General features: G+C 48.9%; 1 pseudogene; it reads right to left on the reverse strand.

Moving 5' to 3' along the window:
• Positions 1–343: 343 nt before the first annotated feature.
• On the reverse strand, positions 344–6,522 carry LOC130042700 (uncharacterized; annotated as a pseudogene).
• Positions 6,523–19,141: the final 12,619 nt, after the last annotated feature.

Raw genomic sequence — 19,141 nt, forward strand, 5'->3', positions numbered from 1 at the left:
TATCTGGGTGGAGACGCACGGGGTCAGACCAGTGTTGCAGGCGCAGCGGGTACCGTTTGCTGGTAAGATGTACTGAGCCGAAGATGTGGGGGTTATAACCTGAGCACACCTGGAATCACCCTTTGCCAGCTTTCCTAGACAAGTTCCCTCTCCCGAGACCTGGACAAGTGTAAGCTTGTGGGTGGTACTCCAATCACAGCGGGTGGGATCATTCGTTTCTTGGGGTGATCCATTTACTGCCAGCTCCTCGTAGTATGGTGGCGCTGCACTCAAGCATAACCAACAGGAGACAGTTAGGTTTGGGTTGGAGGTGTTTAAAGCCTTATAACTCCCCTGGATCAGGTTATACAGCCGCTGCCCAGTGTGAGATGGAGGTGTAGATGGGGTCGGTGGAGTCCCGGTTACCCGTGGCGTAGTGGTTGAACTGCTAGGTGGGGAAGTACTCATGGGAGTAGTGGGGGATCGTTGTGGGGGCTAGAGGGGTCTACTTGTGACCGGACCTTGATCTGGGAGAACTCTATTTGGACCAATCGCCCTGTGGTCCACAGCCTCCTGTTTCAACCTAATGGTAAACCAGAATCCAGGGTCAGGGTGGGAAAAGTCATGGACATAGATCCTTAGTCCCCAAGTTCTCCCTTTAAGCCACTGGAGAAGGTTTTCCTGCCTTTTGCTCTGGGTAGTTAAGGTGATGCTGAGGGTATTATAGGGGCCGCCCTGATTACAGCCCCTCAAGTTCCTTACATCGCTCCAGGCCCAAGCAACCTTGATCCAGTCCCATGAGGAGGCAGGCTTCCAGTAAGCTTGCCCTGTGGTCTCGCAACCGCAGGCCTTACAATACAGAGCCTCCAGCCCTCCACAAGTCCTTTTCCCTTAACGATCTCTGCCATCTTTTGGACAGATATAGAATTGTTGCAGCCCGAGGCGACACCTTCTCGCCCTAGTCAAACACCCGATGGTTCCCCCTACTCCTGCATGGCCAGCATTTGCTCGGGAGTCAGCTCTGTCTGGTATTACTTCCTCCTCCCCCACATCCCAGGTGTCTAGTCCCAAGACAATCTGACACATATCTGGGCGCAAAGTGGGCCACCATGTCCTCGGAGTGTAAGTTCCCTTGACGGACCAGGCCACTTGTCCGGTAGGGGATACCATCTCCCAAGTCAAGTATTGGGGAGCGTGGGGATTACAGGTTATGGGGGGGGGGAGAGTCCACAGTCCTACCCACACGGCGGATACACAGTCTGAGGGGATTCTCAGTCTTCTCCAGCTTCTAGGCAGATTCGGTCAGAGGGGCAGGTTTGAGGTGAGAGGCATCGATCCATGCGGCAATGTCATCGACTTTCACGGCAGTTGGGGTGGTCAGGATCACCAGTTAGGGTCCCTTCCACCGAGGTTCCAGAGTCTGGACTTGGTGTCGGCGGACGTAAACCATGTCCCCGACCTGGTACCAGTGTGGCACCTGCAGGTCACCAGGCTGATACGCGGTGGCCAACTGCTTCCAGACCGAGTGTTGGACTGTTTCAATTTTTTTCAGCCTGGCAATTAGAGGGGTAGACAAAGGGATCATGCCATCAAATAAATTCAAGTCCCTCACCGGAGGGGGAGTTCCATGTAGGATCTCAAAGGGGGTCAGATTTAGCAAAGTCGGGGAAGGGGTGTTTCGGGCTCAGAACAGGGCATAAGGTAGGAGCATGGTCCAATCTTTCCAGCCGGTTTTTACAGCTAGTTTAGTTAAGGTCTCTTTTATGGTTCTGTTCATCCTTTCTACCTGTCCTGAACTCTGGAGTCTATATGCACAATGCAATTTCCAGTTTATCCCCAGTGCTTTAGCTAGTCCCTGACTTACTCGGGCCACAAAGGCCGGCCCATTGTCAGACCCTATAGTATGGGGAAGACCGAACCTGGGGAAGATTTCTTCCATGATCTTCTTCACTACTACTTTTGCAGTTTCTCCCTTTGTCGGGTAGGCCTCGGACCATCTTGAGAAAGTGTCCACCATCACAAGTAGATACTTGAATCCATATCTAGCCAGAACTATTTCTGTGAAGTCGATCTCCCAATACTGCCCCGGTCGGTCCCCCCGAGTCTTGTCCCTGCACTAACTACCATACCTGCTGGGTAGGCATTAACCTTTTGACAAGCCTCACAGTCCGCTACTATTGCCTTGGCCAATTGTTGTTCCTCCTCAACGGTCAGGCCAAAGGTCTGGGTTTTCAGTAATTCAGCTATTTTCTGGGGCCCCAAGTGAGTGAGTTTGTGAAGAGTCTGTAAGTAAGTCAAGGCCTGCTGGTGGTCGTCCCCCTCATGCCCGTCACCGATTTGCTGTGGAGACTCTGCCTCTTGCCCATCATCCCTCAATTCTAGCCCTTCCTCGGCCACCTGGATTGATGCAGCCGGGGAGAAGGCAACTGCCCAGCGGGCTTGTTCGTCTGCCTTGTGGTTCCCAGTGACCACCGGGTCTGATCCCCGCTGATGACCCGGGAAGTGGATGATGGCTATTTCAGCAGAGAGGAGGACTGCTGCCAGGAGCCGTAAGATCTCAGGCTTGTTCTTGATCTCTTTTCCAGCTGATGTCAAAAGGCCCCGCTGCTGGTAAATGTCCCCATATATGTGGGCAGTGGCAAAGGCATACCGACTGTCAGTATAAATTGGAGTTCTCTTACCTTCTGCCAGTTTCAATGCTTTGGCCAGGGCAATGAGCTCGGCCTTCTGAGCCGAGGTTCTTTCAGTTAACTTTTTGGTCCAAATGATAGCTTCATTACTCACCACGGCTGCCCCCGCCCTCCTCCTTCCGTCCTGGAGAAAGCTGCTCCCATCTGTGTAGCAGGTAACATCCGGGTTCTGCAGGGGCTAGTCATTTAGATCTCGCCTGACTCCCGTCTCTTCGGCTAGGATGTCTTGGCAAGTTGTAAGACTGGTTCCTGCTGTTTATCGGGTAATAGGGTGGCGGAGTTCAGGATGGAAGGGGAACCGAAAGTTACTCGGTAAAGACCAACAGGATGCTTTGATAGTATGTAATGCGGGCGTTTGTGAGCCGCCTGTCAGGTGGCTGGCGAACCACACTCTCCAGTGTGTGTGGAGCTATCAGCATCACTTTCTGTCCTAGTGTCAGCTTGTCTGCGTGTTTTACCAAGAGGGTCGCAGCTGCTATTGCCTTCAGGCACCGGGGCCATCCACTAGCGACAGGATCCAACCTTTTTGACAAATAGGCCACCGGCCTTTTCCATGGTCCCAAAGTTTGAGTCAATACACCCTTGGCTATCCCTCCTTTCTCATCCAAATAGAGGGTAAAGGGCTTTTCTACGTCAGGAAGGGCCAATGCTGGTGCGCTGATCAAAGCCTTCTTGATATCATCAAATGCCCTCTGTTGCTCAAGCCCCCACTCAAAGGGAATATCATTTTTGGTAAGATGGTACAGAGGCGTGGCTAGGAGGAAAACCCGGGGATCCACAGTCAGCAAAATCCTGCCGTCTCTAGAAATTCCCTTAGCTGACGGTGGGAACTGGGGGCAGGGATCTGGGTTCCCATCTTTTTCCGGGCCTCTGTGAGCCAGCGATGCCCACCCCGAATCTTATAGCCCAGCAACGTTACCTCTCTCTTGCATAGCTGAGCTTTTCGAAAAGAGGCTCGGTATCCGAGTCTAGTCAGCTCGGCGAGCAGTCTGTGTCCCGCACTCACAGTCCTCCTCAGATTCGGCCGCCAGCAACAGATCATCTATGTACTGTAACAGGGTTATGTCTGGGTTTCCCCAGCGGAAGGCGTTCAGGTCCTTATGGAGTGCCTCATCAAAAATGGTGGGGGAGTTCTTGAACCCCTGTGGTAGTCGCGTCCAGGTGAGTTGACCTAAAATCCCCATTTCGGGGTCAGTCCATTCCAGAGGCTGGCTGGAAGGATGCAAAGGCAGACTAAAAAAGGCGTCTTTTAAGTCCAAGACAGTATACCAAGTTTTGTTCGGCCCCAAAGAACTGAGGAGATTATGAGGATTCGGCACAGTGGGGGTGGATATCTTCTACTCTGCTATTTACCTCCCGGAGATCCTGTACATGGAGGTAATCCCCTGTTCCCTGCTTCTTGACCGGGAGCAGAGGTGTGTTCCAGGCTGATTGACAGGGCACTAGCACCCCCTGCTGGTATAATTTATGAATGTGAGGTTTGATCCCTTCCCTAGCTTCTTTGCTCATCCGGTATTGACGAATCCACACTAGGGTGGCAGTGGCTCTGAGGGTCACCACCACTGGAGGTTGCTGGGTAGCTAGGCCGATCCCCGCCGTTTCTGCCCAGGCCTCAGGAAACTGTCTTAACCAGGAATCCGCTTCCTTCAACAGGGGCCCGTGCTAGGTCGCGGCCTGATACAGTCAGTATTCTTCATCTGCCCTCAGGGTTAGTATGGTAGTCACTGGGGTATCGTCCAATTCCACTGATCCAACTAATGGATTCCGGAATGTTACCTTGGAGCCCGTTGGGTCAAAGGCGATATTGGCCCTTAATTTGGTTAGCAAGTCTCTTCCCAGTAAGGGAGCAGGACAATTTGGTATGACCAAGAATGAATGCTGGATCTCTCTTTTTCCCAAATTCATGATCCGTTTGGTGGTCCAGGGTCGGTAGCTGCTGTCGTTTGCCCCATGAACTAGAGATTTCTTTGTTGACAGTTTCCCTAGAGGTTTTTGCAGCACCGAGTGCATTGCCCCCGTGTCTACTTCAAAGTCAATGGGGGTCCCCTCCACTTCAAACTTTCCCCTGAGCTCACGGAGGGGGTCCGAGCTCCGACGACCCTAGTCATCCAAGGGCCAGCAAGTTTACAGGCTTTTCTCCTTTCCTTTTCTGGGGCCACTCGCGGGCCCAATGCCCAAACTCTTTAAGCACATTGGTCTGACTGCAGTCGCGGGCGTGGGGTCTTGAATTCCTGCCCCAAGGGTCAACAGGACCCCTTGGGAGGCCCTCTAATTTCTCCCCTGCTTGGCTGCAACATAGCGGCTTGTATCTTTGTCACCTCCTGGTCCCTCTCATTCCCTTTTCTCCTTTCTCAACTCTCTCTCACGTTCCCTTTCTTCCCTCTCTTTCTCCTTTCTTCTCTCTCTTCTGGGGTCTCCCTCTTGTGATACACCTTATCTGCTTCCTTAACTAGGTCCCACAAGGTCAGATCCTGGATCCCGTCTAGTCTTGGTAGTTTTCTCCGAATGTCTGCAGCGAACTGTCGAATAAAAGCTATGACCACCGACCCCTTATGCTCTTCACATTCGGAGTCGAAGGGTGTGTATCTCCGGAAGGCTTCCATGAGTCTTTCCAAGAACCTACTGGGGGATTCATCAGGACTCTGACTCACTTCCCTTACCCTGGCCAAATTAGTGGGGCGCCTGGAGGCTCCCCAGAGACCCGCCAACAGAATCTGGCCATAATTGGACAGATGCTCCCTACCTTGTAAGGTGTTGAGTCCCAATTGGGGCGACGCAGCAGGAACTGATCCTCAATGACGTTAGGGAGTGTGGTCGGTCTCCCATCATCTCCTGGAACATTCTTTCCGGCTTCCAGAAGAATCCGGTCCCATTCCTTGGTGGTGAAGAGAGTGTCCAGAAGTTGCTGACAGTCGTCCCAGGTAGGCTGGTGGGAGTGGCAGATAGACTCAACCAGCCCAGCCAACCTGGGGGGTTCCTCGTAAAAAGTGGGATTGTTATTCCGCCAGTTATAAAGATCCGAGGTAGAAAAGGGCCAACATTGTAAAGTTTGCAACCACCCCCCATGCCCATCGTCTATCATGGGACCGAATGGATGCAGAGGGAGAGCAACTGTTTCTTAGAGATGAGACTCGACCAGTTCAGGGTCCTCCTGTGGAGCTCGTCGTCGCCGTGCACAGGTGCCTTGGCCTGGGGGCTCAAGTATTCCCGACCAGGCTGGAAGAGTTTGGGCTTGTCCTCCCCTGTCCTTAGCGGCCATCGTAGGGGGCTCCAGCTCCCTCTCCAACGCATTCTGCCCCGCTCCTCCTGCCTGCGGGGGAGGAGCCGGAGCCGGGTCTCCCACTGCTGCAAGGGGGAGATCTGGGTATATGTGTGGCACAGCTGGATAAGGGGGAGGAGCAGGCGGGGTGGAATCCAAAAGAATAAGGTCCCCCTGCGACTCGGGGAGAATCGGGGCTGACGGGATCTGTGATCTGAGGTTAGTGGGCGGCGAAGGCGTTTCTCCCTGGACCATGAGGACCTTGGATTCTTCTTTCGGTGTCTGTTTGGAAAGAAACGGCTTTACTCAGGGAAGGGTGTTCTCACAAAGGTCCCTCCAAAGAAGAATATAGGATTGTTGGTCAGGGTGACCTAGTGGGTCAGGTCTGAAAATAACGTCCTGTACTGCCCGGACCAAGTCCAGGTCGAACGCTCCATCCGCCGGCCACTCGACTCCGAAGGTCGGCCATTCGGCCGAACAGAAGGTCCGCCACTTTCCTTTCTGAATGAAATAAGAGAGGTTAGATCCTCGCTTGCGGACCTCCGACCAGTGGTCCAGAGTAAGGGAAAGAGGAGTTGAGAGGGTCTGCCCCATGGCCAGTGGGGAGACTTCAGAGAGGAAGAGATAAAGACAAAGAGAGAGAAGGAGACAGGAAGTCACACAGCGACCCAGGAGGGTCGTCCACAGACACGCCAAGGGAAGAAGTCTTCCAGCTATTGGAAGGGGTACTGGTAAAAACATCACTGTCTCGCTCTCTGTCTGGAAGGAGGCCTCCGTGTCTCCTTCCGCCCAAACGAAGCCTTCAGGTGTCCCCAGGGTTCTATCACCACTGGGGCGTCCCCCAGGGTCGTGGCCTCTGGTCTCGGAACACGTCTGTTCGCCACAGCCAGAGGGCCCTCTCGGAACCGATCTGACAGCCACTGCGAGAATCCCCTGACCAGTCGACACACACACACCGATTTAGCGATCGCTGAGTACAGGCGCTTTACTCACCCCAGAACGTCTTGTCAGGGAGGTCTTGATCAGGTGGGCAAGGGTCCTTTTGCTCCCAATCCCGGGTGAGTCCCCAGATGTTAGGGTTCGAGCGCAGGACAACCATACCTGTCAAGGAAAACTCTGAGAGACCAAGTCGATGCAAAAGCAAGAGGTTTATTCAAGCATACTCGGGCTCACAATGTGACCGCAAACAGTCAGTGACTGAGAACCCCGGGCCTCTTCAAAGGGGGCTTTTTATAGGGCATTTTCCCGCGCATTTCAGAAAGCCCGTGCACAAGTTATCCAATACATTTGAACTATTACATTAGAAGCTGCACACAAGCAGCCAATCATTTTGCAACAAGCCATCAGCACCAGCCACTCTCTTCTGTACAGGTCACCAGGCCATCCCAACGGGCAGCTAATTAGGTCTTTCCTGGCTTTATGGCCATATTAGGTGGATTCCAAAAACAGGGAAATACCTTATTAGGCCCTCTCTGGCCCTGTGGCCTTATTAGGCGGATGAGGCTTAAGTCTCATAAACATGACAATGCCCAGGAGTATATAGTATCTGCATTCAATTAACTCTGAAGTTACAAAAGCATAATATTGCCTTCCTTTATCTATACAAAGCTGAGGGCTGCGGGCATGGCCATCCCAATCCTCCCAGCACAATCTTTCCAACCTAGGACTGCACTGGTCCTTGTCCAGGAGCAAAAAAGGATACTTGTCTAAAGTAAACAGTAGAGGATATAAAGGAAAGAGAAAGTTAACATTTCACTTACAAATACAAAATCCAGAGATCTCTGAAGAATCTGACTTTACAATTCACAGGTTGTGGTTATGGGAAATGGGTGATTAATGCATAGGGGAAGCAGAGCACAGGGAAGTTAAAGATGAATACTAAGGAAATGGGAGTAATTGGGATGGGTGTTACTCAGTAAGCCTCAGCTTCTTGTAGCAGAGGAGAAATGATGAACCAATGTTAAACCTAAATTGTTTAGAACCAGAATCCAACCAGCGTAAAGGGATTTGTTTTTTTTTCAGCAAGAAAGTTTTGGTTTTCCAGGAGTAGGGACATTTGCACAGGAATCCCACTGGGTGTGCTAGGAGCACATTTACTTAGGGCCGGAGCCATAGTACAGTGAGTAAGGACTTAAGCATCCAAGTAATCGACCCAGGTTCTATCCCCCGCATCCCATATGGTCTGTACCAGAGTGATTGCTGTGTGTAGAGCTAGGAGTAAGCCCTGAATCTGCAGGTTGTGGCCCTGAAACAAAATCACACTAAGTCACACTTAAATATACACATATATATGCACAAACAATGGTGAAAGAACAATAGGGATTCAGGAGAAACTGTGAGTTTCTGTAGCAGAGATAGATCAAAAATAGGGGATTATTTTTTCTTTTTTGGATCACAACTGGCGCTGCACAGGGATTACTCCTGGCTTTGCACTCAGGAGTTACTCCTGACAATGCTCAGGGGACCATATGGGATACTGGGAATCTAACCCGGGTTGGCCGCGTGCAAGGTAAACGCCCTACCTGCTGTGCTGTCTCTCCAGCCCCAAGAATAGGGGATTTTTAAGGACCAGAAATTTGACTCTTTTAATGTTTCATTCTCGAATTTGTCTTTGTACATCATTTCCGCCCCCTTCGGTAGAATTTGCCTTTTTTCTTGTTATATTTTTCACCACAGCCTACAGTGCTCAGTGTTTACTCTTGTCTCTGAGCTCAAGGATCATTTGACAAGATTCAGGGTAGCATTGTGTGTCTAGATATCATTGGTTCTATGTTTGGTGACAACTGCAGGATCAGGGGACTTCTCCTTACCCCCAGGCCCCCAGTGTGTGACCGACCAGTCCAGCATTTGCCTTTCCACTCCATTATTTGAGTCCATCCCCCTTGCAGCACAGATTCACCTGGGTGGCAAAAAGGTTCTCAGTGCCTAGAGTCTGGCTCTTTAAGGCACCTTATGGAAATGGAAGTGATGTCATAAGTGTGTCATGGTTCATTTTCCATCCCTGACACAGACACTAGGGCTTTTGCTCACTTGGCAAAGGACAAGTAAATTTGCACCTCATCCTGGAAGGGGGACTCTGAAGGCATATTTTGTGGCAGGATTCGAGAAGCCTCCTGTGAGCAACCCACACCTTCCCATTTCCACCCTGTGAGCGGAGGGGCTGAGCCAGATTGGGGGGCATTTTTGTGCTGGTTTTTCACTTGTTCCCTGAGGTCCACGTGGATTATGAGGTGCAGTGGATGCTGTAGGGGAATGCAGAGCTTTGGAGGTGCCGTGAGGGCTGTATCAGGGTGCAGAGGTCGCAGTTGTGAGTGCGTGATACTGGGGGGCCTTTTTGGCCACGATCATCTCCAGCTCTGGGATGAGGCAACAGTAGGTGAATGTGGGACTCAGCCAGGGGCTTGGCCGTCCCAACCCTCCCAGCAATCCCATGTTTGAACCATCGGCCCTAAGCTCGCTTCTGTAGAATCTCCAGATTTGAGGGGCAGAGCTTCAGCCCCTCCACCTAATGGCAGGAGACCTGTTGCTTGTCATCTTCATTTTCTGCCGTGAGATCCCGGTTCATGCGGGGGATGGAGGGAGGTGGACTTGCAGGTGGCTGAGGTTTGCCAATGAAATTGTATTTGGGGGGCTATTTTTGTTTCTTTAGATTTTGGGGGGGAGAGAGGGCACATACGCGGAGATGCTCATGACTTACTTGAGTCTCTAAGCTCAGGTATTATCCCTGGCGCTGCTGGGGGCCATATGGGATGGAGAGGATTGATCAGTTCATCTAGTCAAGCACCCAGTTCACATTATTGCCTTCTAATTACAATACTGGTGTTCTTTCTCTGGATCATGAATTTCAGCTCCCTCACATCAAGCTGCAAAGCACCTGTGACTCTTCCTCTCTCCCTGAGCAGACAACACCTCGAGCCTCCTATTGATCCGCAGAACAACAGTGACAGGAGAAGATGGTGACGCAGCTTCTGATAAACCGTTCCCAGGTAGGAGTAGACGGATAGAATGACATGAGGTAGTACCAGGAGTGCCCAGGCTTCCTGAGCCTTCTGTTTTGAGTTTCTTTTGGACGGATTCCAAGATGAGACTTCCAATCGGACCGTCCCATTCTGCTGTTTGAAGCTGCTTTTGTATATGTTTGTTTTGTTTGATTTGGCTTTGGGGCCGACCCAGTGGTGCATGAGGAGTACTCAAAGCTCAGTACTCAATGCTCATTCCTGACAGGTCTAGGTGACCAATGGGATGCTGGAGGTCCAAAGGTTTCATTTTGGGTGTTCTGTTTTATTAGGGGTGGCAGAGCAAGGATTCTCACAATCATTCCTTGTGCTGCACTCTTGCATTGCCCCTGGCAGTGCTTGTGGGACCATATGGGATGTCGGGGATTGCTAGTTCTACATGCTGTCCTGTTACACCAACCTGCTGCTTCGGCTTCTTTTGCATTGTTTTTGTCATCAGCTCTCCTCTTGACTCTGTGCTCTGGATTCAAAAGTGACAGGCCTCAGAGCACCCTGGGGTGTGTTGACCCCGTTTGGGCCCTAGCAACTACAGTGACTTGGGCCCCCAGACTTGCTTTTCTCCTGTTTTGTCCTTCCTACTTTGGAGAGACTACCTGCTCGGTCATATAGTCTTACGTTCACATAATCTTGTGTGTGGATTTCTGGGCATGCTCTGATCCCAAGGAGAAAGAGCCAAGGATCTCTGAGGCCAGTAGAGATGTTTGGGTAAAGAAATTTCTACCTTCTTTGAGCGGGATTTGGGGTGGTCCTGAGCAGTGAGTTCCTACAGGCACACATGCCATGCACTGCTCTAAGTAGTTGTCTATATGGACTGTCAAGTTCTCAATCCTAGTGGTCATGTGCTGTGGGGGTGCAGTGGTGAGCATGCAGTGTTTTTTGCTACACCCAGGGATAGTCTTTTGGATTGTACAAGTCTGTGATCAGGTGATCCTCTCTACAGTGCTCACTGGACCAGTGGTGCTCGAATTGGCCCTGGGGTTACCAGGAAAGGCAGATACATCCAAGAACCTTCTGAATGACGTCCTCCCACTTTAGCAGATCCAGCTGCCTTATGTGATTTCTGGGGCCAGTCAGCCATGCGTGTGCATGGAGGCTGGTTCATTCGGAGGGTAGAGGCCCAGCGACAATATAGGACCCTGGGTCCTGGCCTCAGAATAGTGAGAATGAGGCTAAGATGTATTCTGACTCCCACCCTCTCCATTTGCTGACTCAGGACACAGTGACCTTCAATGACGTGGCTGTGAACTTCACCCTGGAGGAATGGTCATGCCTGGAGGCCTCTCAGCGCAAGCTCTACAGGGACGTGATGCTGGAGACCTACCAGCATCTGCAGGCTGTCGGTGAGAGAAATGTGGAGCCAACCGTGTCTGAAGAGACCCACGTGGGCTCCCTGGGGTTGGGAGGCAGCTGTGTGTCCAACAGTAGCTCTGTGACACGCTGGGATATTGGACAGCCGTGCAGTAGCTCTTCTCTCTCTATTTTTTTTTAGGGTTCACCTGTGTATACTCAGGGCTTACTCTCAGCTTTGTTCTCAGGAATTACTCTTCTGGGGTTGCCAGACCCTATGGGGTGATTCAGATCAACCTGTTTCGACTGTGTCCATTGGAAGATCGATCCCTATCTGCCCAGTTATCGCTCAGGTCCTTTAAATAGATCCATCCATTGTTGTATCAATTTACTTTGTATACTACACGAACTTTTGTATGTTTAATTGGTTTTGCTGTTGCTTTGTTTGGGGGCACAGTCCACAGTTCTCCTGGCTCTGTGCTAAAGGATGACTCCTAAGAGTGCTCAGGGGCCATGGGGTACCATGGACTGAAACCTCTTGGCAACTTAAAATGTTGGTGCCTCACCCCCAGTACTTTTGCACCAGTCAGTCAACGGTCTTTGCATTTTCTTTTTTCCTTAGGGATTAGGGATTATTCCTGCCTGTGTATTCAGGATCCACACCTGGCCTTGCTCCAAGACCATATGGGCTGCCTGGGATCACACCCACATGTGTGTGCAGCGCTTCTGTCTTATCTGCTGTACTATCTCTTTCCGTTCGGAGAGCCCGGCAAGCTACCGAGAGTATTTGATATGCCAGACACAGTAACAACAAAGTCTCCAATGGAGACGTTACTGGGCCCGCTCGAGCAAATCGATGATCAACAGGAGGGCCTTTACTTTACTTTTACTTTTATCTCTTTCCCACCACAGGGGATTTGATATCTCGTCTCTCAACTCATTAGACGCTGCCCTATTTCACTGCTTTGATTTAATTCTAATGGTTCTTGTGACACTTCAGCAGAACTTAGGGTTTGCTCCTGGACTCTGCACTCAGGGATCACTCCTGGCTGGCATGAGGGACCCTAGGAGATATCTGGTATCGCAACTGCATTGTCCGTGAGAAACTCCTGCTGTGCTCTCTTTCTGGATACATTTTTTAGCTTAAAAAAATAAGGGTCTCTTGCCACCCTTGACCATTTCCAGATTTATTATGCATTTAGTTTTACTGAAATTCGTGATGAGTTCATGAGGGACTCAGGAAACTTCATGTGCTGCTGGGCCTAGAAAGACAGTACAGGGAGGAAAGTGATTTTCTTGCAAGCAGCGCACATGGGTTAAATCCCCTGCAACCCATGTCATTCCTGAGCACCAGCAGCAGTGATTTATGAATACAGTGTCAGGAGTCACCCCTGAGCATTGCCAGGTGAGACCCCAAACAATACAAAAAACGACAACATATTATGCTGAACGTCCCCCTGTCGGCCATACACAAGGCCAGGTCTAGAGTATTTGTGATATTTTCTTGGGTCTTAACTCTTGAATAAGTAGAAATATGTAGCATTTTGGAAATGAACATCCTGTTCATGCTTTTCAAATATTTGCCCAGTTATATCAGGAAAACATGGGGATTTACCTGTCACCTTTTCCCTGTGACTTATCCATGCCTCTGTCTCTGTCGGGGCAGGGCACTCTGGGATGAAGCCTGCGGTGATCTCCTGGCTGGAAGGAGGACCCCTGAGGTCGGGGAGGAGAGGCATGTGTGCGGGTGAGTGTCTGAGTACCCTTCCTGGCTCAGGCCCTGTGCAGTGTATGGGTGCGCTGAGCATGTAGGCAACATGCTGCTGAGACTGGCGACTCACTATCTGCTCTTCATTCACCTTGACTGTAAGTCACAGAACGATCCTATAATTTGCTTCCATGTCTTTCGAATAAGTAAGACCATAACAGAGCTAGTTTGAATCTGAACGATAGTACAGCAGGGAGTGCCTTGCAGTGCCTGAAGGTGATCTCTTCAATAATGTGTTCAATAACCTGGTTCTCCTAACATTACCAGGTCTGCTCAAAAACAAAAACAATACCTAGTGTAGAGTTGCCAAGATCCTCACATTTTTCCGCTATCGAATCTTTTCTTTAGTGTGGGACTCTTTGGACATTGAGAATAACAGAAATGTACTCTTAACTACAGGCATCATTTTGCTACATTTTTGGACAAGTGCTTGAACTGCATGTTTTGTTCAGTTTCAGAACTGAATCCGCGGCTTCAGGATTTGGCATTACAGCACTTTGATTTGGGAATGGGGTCCGCAATTAAGAGTGAGTTGGTAAGATTCACTAATTCAGAATAACTATTATTATGCCAGCAGGAGTGGACCAAGTATGTGATTGTTAAGGTGGAAGGCTGGGAATGGCAGGAAGGAATTCCAAAGCCTTATGCTTGGAGTAGAGGACCCTTAGATTCAAGAGGTGCTGAAACCAACCATGTATAAAAATAATGTGAGTTTTGATTTGCTTGAGAGTGGTAGTTGTTTAGAAAGCTAATTTGTGCACCCTAGAGATGGTGCAGTGAGAAATATACTTGCTTTGCACAGAGATGGATGGTCCTTACCCAGCACGCCTTATAGACACCATAGACCCAGAGAACTGATCCTAGATACTGCGTGGTGTGCTCCTCCGCCCACCCAACCCCCAATAAATAGAAACTACAAAACAGAAAGAAAAAAAAATTGTTGATTGTGAAAGCAATAACTTGTGGTGAGAGCTTAGCAATGGCCAGGTGGTCTGTCTCAGCTGTGTGATGATACAGCGTAGTCTTCACCCCTGCATCAGAGGTTCCACTCTGAGCTTTAACCAAACCCACTGTGGATGTATTTCATTTTCTCTTGAAATGGATGTGTCCATTTTCTATAGAAGGAATTATTTCTAGTTGTTTTCCTTCATTAATTTAAAGTGGGGAAAGTCACAGAATTTACTGACTCTCTATCCATCAATTTTGTGCGTCCAATTTACAGCAACATGAAGTTATTCAATAGTAAGACAATTCATATGTCAGTAATTGCATTTGTGCAGTGCATTTGTGTGAAACCACATCTGAAGGGCTCAGTTTTTTGACAGGAAGACTCAGTGAATAAGTCAATAATTACAATCCTCTGTTGTTCCACAGGAAAGCTGCCACCCCGAGTGGAGTGTCTCTGATCCTGCACTGTATAATAATGTCTCTAGTGACCAATCCTGCCCTCAGCCCCATGAGGACGACGATACAGGCGGGATGTCTTCTGAGGGTGATCAGAATGGTGAGAGCTACCTCACTCTGAAGAAGCCCTCTCCTGGAGAAAGTTCCTTGGAGTGTGTTATTCTCAGTTCAGAGACACAAAATTCCCCACTGGGGCACCTGCTAGGGAGAGAAGCACTGTTTATAGTGAGTCCCTCACAGCAACATACCCTCAACCACAGTCAACGTGAGCAGAACCCATCTATGTGTATGGAATGTGGGGGAGTCTTCCCATGTTCTCAGCACTGTGGTGTTCCCTTAGAAAACCACAGTGGACAGAATCCCCAGAAAAGTCAGCCCCAAGAACAAAGTGTGAGTCAAGGGTTACTCCATCATGACTATATGAATATAAATTCAGGAGCGAAACCTTTGCATGTGAAGAATGTGTGAAGGCCTTCGATCACTCATCACATCTTATTATGCATAGGAGAATTCATACAGGAGAGAAACCTCATGAATATCAGACATGTGGGAAGGCCTTTATTCAGTCCTCTAGTCTTAATAGACCTATGAAAACTCATAGTGGAGAGAAGCCTTATATAAGTCAGGAGTGTGCTAATGCCTTTACTCGATCCTCAGGCATCAGTATACATAGAAGTATTCACACTGGAGAGAAACCATATATATGTCAGGAATGTGGAAAGGCCTTTACTCAATCCTCACGCCTCAGTATACATAGGAGAATTCACACTGGAGAGAAAACGTATATATGTAAGGAATGTGGGAAGATGTTTGCTGTAGTCTCAAGACTTAGTGTATATAGGAAAATTCACAATGGAATGAAACCGTTTATATGTGAGGAATGTGGAAAGGCCTTTGCTAGAGCTTCAAGACTTAGTGTACATAGGAGAATTCACACTGGAGAGAAACCGTATATATGTAAGGAATGTGGGAAGGCCTTTGCTAAAGCTTCAAAACTTACTGTACATAGGAGAATTCACACTGGAGAGAAACCGTATATATGTAAGGAATGTGGGAAGGCCTTTGCTGAATCCTCAAGACTTACTGTACATAGGAGAATTCACACTGGAGAGAAACCGTATATATGTAAGGAATGTAGGAAGGCCTTTGCTAAAGCTTCAAGACTTACTGTACATAGGAGAATTCACACTGGAGAGAAACCGTATATATGTAAGGAATGTGGGAAGGCCTTTGCTGAATCCTCAAGACTTACTGTACATAGGAGAATTCACACTGGAGAGAAACCATATATATGTAAGGAATGTGGAAAGGCCTTTGCTGTAGCCTCAAGACTTAGTGTACATAGGAAAATTCACACTGGAGTGAAACCGTTTATATGTGAGGAATGTGGAAAGGCCTTTGCTGTAGCTTCAACACTTAGTGTACATAGGAGAATTCACAGTGGAGAGAAACCGTATATATGTAAGGAATGTGGAAAGGCCTTTGCTTTGGCCTCAAGACTTTGTGAACATCGGAAAATTCACACTGGAGAAAGACCCTATGTTTGTAAGGAATGTGGAAAGGCCTTTATTTTGGCCTCAAGACTTAGTGTACATAAGAGAATTCACACTGGAGAGAAACCATATATATGTAAGGAATGTGGGAAGTCCTTTGCTGAAGCCTCAAGCCTTCGTGGACATAGGAGAATTCACACTGGAGAGAAACCATATATATGTAAGGAATGTGGGAAGTCCTTTACTGAAGCTTCAAGTCTTCGTGTACATAGGAGAATTCACACTGGAGAGAAACCATATATATGTAAGGAATGTGGGAAGGCCTTTGCTAGAGCTTCAAGCCTTACTGAACATAGAAGAATTCACACTGGAGAGAAACCGTATATATGTAAAGAATGTGGGAAGGCCTTTGCTACAGCCTCAAACCTTAATGTACATAGGAGAATTCACACTGGAGAGAAACCGTAATATATGTAAGGAATGTGGGAAGTCCTTTGCTGAAGCATCACACCTTTGTGTACATAGGAGATTTCACACTGGAGAGAAACCATATATATGTAAGGAATGCGGAAAGACCTTTACTTCATCCTCACAATTAACTGTACATAGGAGAATTCACAGTGGAGAGAAACCGTATATTTGTATGGAATGTGGGAAGTCCTTTGCTGAAGCCTGCTGATTTTCACCCGGGCTGCACCTATGCCAGTGTTCTTGTGCTTGGAATTGCTTGTGTATTAACTTGTAAATAATGGGTCATGGTGATGAAAATAAGGACGAAGTTGACTGAATAAACAGGTACAGAAACACCCTCCTGCTCAGAGCTGTCATTTCTCACTACTCTGTTATTGTTTGCTATGCTTCTGGCTTGGCCCAGAGGGTCTGGTTAGCGGGAATTATGGCAGAAATCAACCAAGATGCAGCATTGAATACTTTGAAAATGGAAAAATAGGTAAACCTTCATTCTTCAGTCTTTCCTGTGTTAGGATTTGGAATGCTTGAGCACCCTGCAAATCCTGGTTTGGCAATTTGAGCGCCAGGTCACACCAGCTTGTATGGTGCATTCACGCTTGTTTCTTACTTGTTCTGGATATCCAGGCTTTAGTGGATGTGGAGCTTTTGAGTGGTGCATTGGGTGCTGTTCTGTGGCTCAGGTGTCATGGGTGAGGGTGCGTTATCCTGAGGGTCCCTGCAGCTACGATCGATCCAGGTCCAAGATGGCACTGGAGGTTGGGCACATGCATTTCAGGCCTTGGTGTGAGTAGCCTGCAAAAAGTGGGGGTCTTGGTCATCTCATTCCTCCCTACTGGAGACTGTGAAGGACCCTGTTTGGAGCCTCTGGACTGGACATAACACTTATCGAAACTTCAGATATGTTCATGGGCAGCCCCTTTCGGGACACTTTTGCCGTCGGTCATTTTCATTGGCTTCAGTGCTGGGTGTGGGTCTTTGGGGTGTGTTTGGACAAGTGAGAGGTATTTGCCTTGAAAATTTATTCTTTGGATTATATATATATATATATTTTTTTGCTTTTTGGGTCACACTCAGCGTTTCACATGGGTTTCTCCTGACTTATGCACTCAGGTATTACTCCTGGTAAAGCTCAGGGGACCATATTGTTTCTGGGATTCGAACCCGGGTTGGTCACTTGCAAGTCAAACCTCCTACCCGCTCTGCTATCACTTCAGCCCCTCTTTGGATTAATTTTAATAGCTGTTTTTATTCAGGGGAGTTGGAAGGGATTCTTTGATGCTCAAGGTTTACTTCTGGTTGTGCATCTCAGGAATTATTCTGTGCTGCTGCTGGGTACCTATAGGATGGAGAGGTTTGACCTGAGTCAGCAAGAGTAGCATCCTAGTCGCTTCACAGTGATTCCAACCCCACTATTGGTGTTTTTTTCTCCTATATAGAATTTCTACTTCCCGGGAGTATGGTACCACAGCCCATCAATCTGTGCCTGTAAGGCGACTGCATCAGCAGCCTGATGGCACCGTCAGACGTCCAGAGACTCCAAAATTGCTGCTGTGCCTTTGGCCACACTCCAAAAACTTTGGTCAAAGTCTTCCAAGAAAGTAAACAGCCAAAGTTAGGTATGTGCAAGACACACCAACAAACCATTTCCTGCTCAGCTATATAATTGGAGGCAAGGTCTCTCTGGTTCCTGATCAAACTCCTTAAAGGCTATGATCCCAGAGACTCAGAGACAAATCTCGGAACCCAGCGGCTTTTTGCAGAGATGCGCCCGGTACCCACAATGAGCTATCAGCGACAGACCACCACAAGGGGGAAAGGGTGTGTCTCTCCACCTGATCCCACTTGGTGGCTCGGTGGCCACCATCTTCCAGAGGCCATTGGACAGACAGGTTTGGGCCTGCAGTGACAAGACATGTGAGGCCTCATGGGATTGGGGTGGACTCTGCCCTTTCCTCCCTACCTCACAGAGACCCCGAGTCGCTGCCCATGTATGGACTCTCTGGCTCTTGATCACTCTGTTTAACGTCCATGATCCCAGAGTCTCAGAAACAAATTTCGGAACCCAGCGGCTTTCAGCAGAAATGTGTCTGGTCCCCACAATAGGTTACCAAAGCTGGGTATTTCAGGTAGGAATAGGTTTCGTGCCTGGTGGTTTAGTGGCCGCCATCTCTGAGGGCTTCTGGATGGTTAGGTTTGGGACTGCAGTGAGGAGACATGCAGGGCCTAACAGGATGGTGGTAGAGCCAGCCCTTTTTTCCCCACCCCAAATAAAACCCCGGATTGTCTGGCACCTACAATTGACCTCTGTGGCTTGTGATCAAGGTGCGTAATGACCATGATCCCAGAGATTCAGAGACAAATCTCGAAACCAAGCGTGTTTTAGCAGAAATGTGTCTGTACCCTGCAGTAGGTTACTGTCCCTGGTCCACACCAGGGGGAATTGGTGCTGTCCCCCCAACTGCTCTCGCCTGGCGGCTTGGTGGCCCCCATCCTCCAAAGGCCTTTGGAAGGTCAGGTTTGGGCCCACACTCACAAAGATACGTGGGGCCTCTCAGGATGAGGTGGAGCCGGTCAATTCCTCCCCACCCCAACAAGAGCCTAAGTCATTCCCACGAACCACCTCTCTGGCTTGTGATAAAGCTGTTTATTGGCCATAATCCCAGAGACTCAGGGACAAATCTCGGAACCCAGCAGGTTTTGGCAGTAATCTCTCCAGATTTAGTTGTTAAAATTTCAGAATTCCAAAATCATATGTTATTTATAACCAGCAATCG

Source organism: Sorex fumeus, unplaced genomic scaffold (genome assembly GCF_029834395.1).
Source record: "Sorex fumeus unplaced genomic scaffold, SorFum_2.1 ptg000108l, whole genome shotgun sequence".
NCBI classification, from domain to species: Eukaryota; Metazoa; Chordata; class Mammalia; order Eulipotyphla; family Soricidae; genus Sorex; species Sorex fumeus.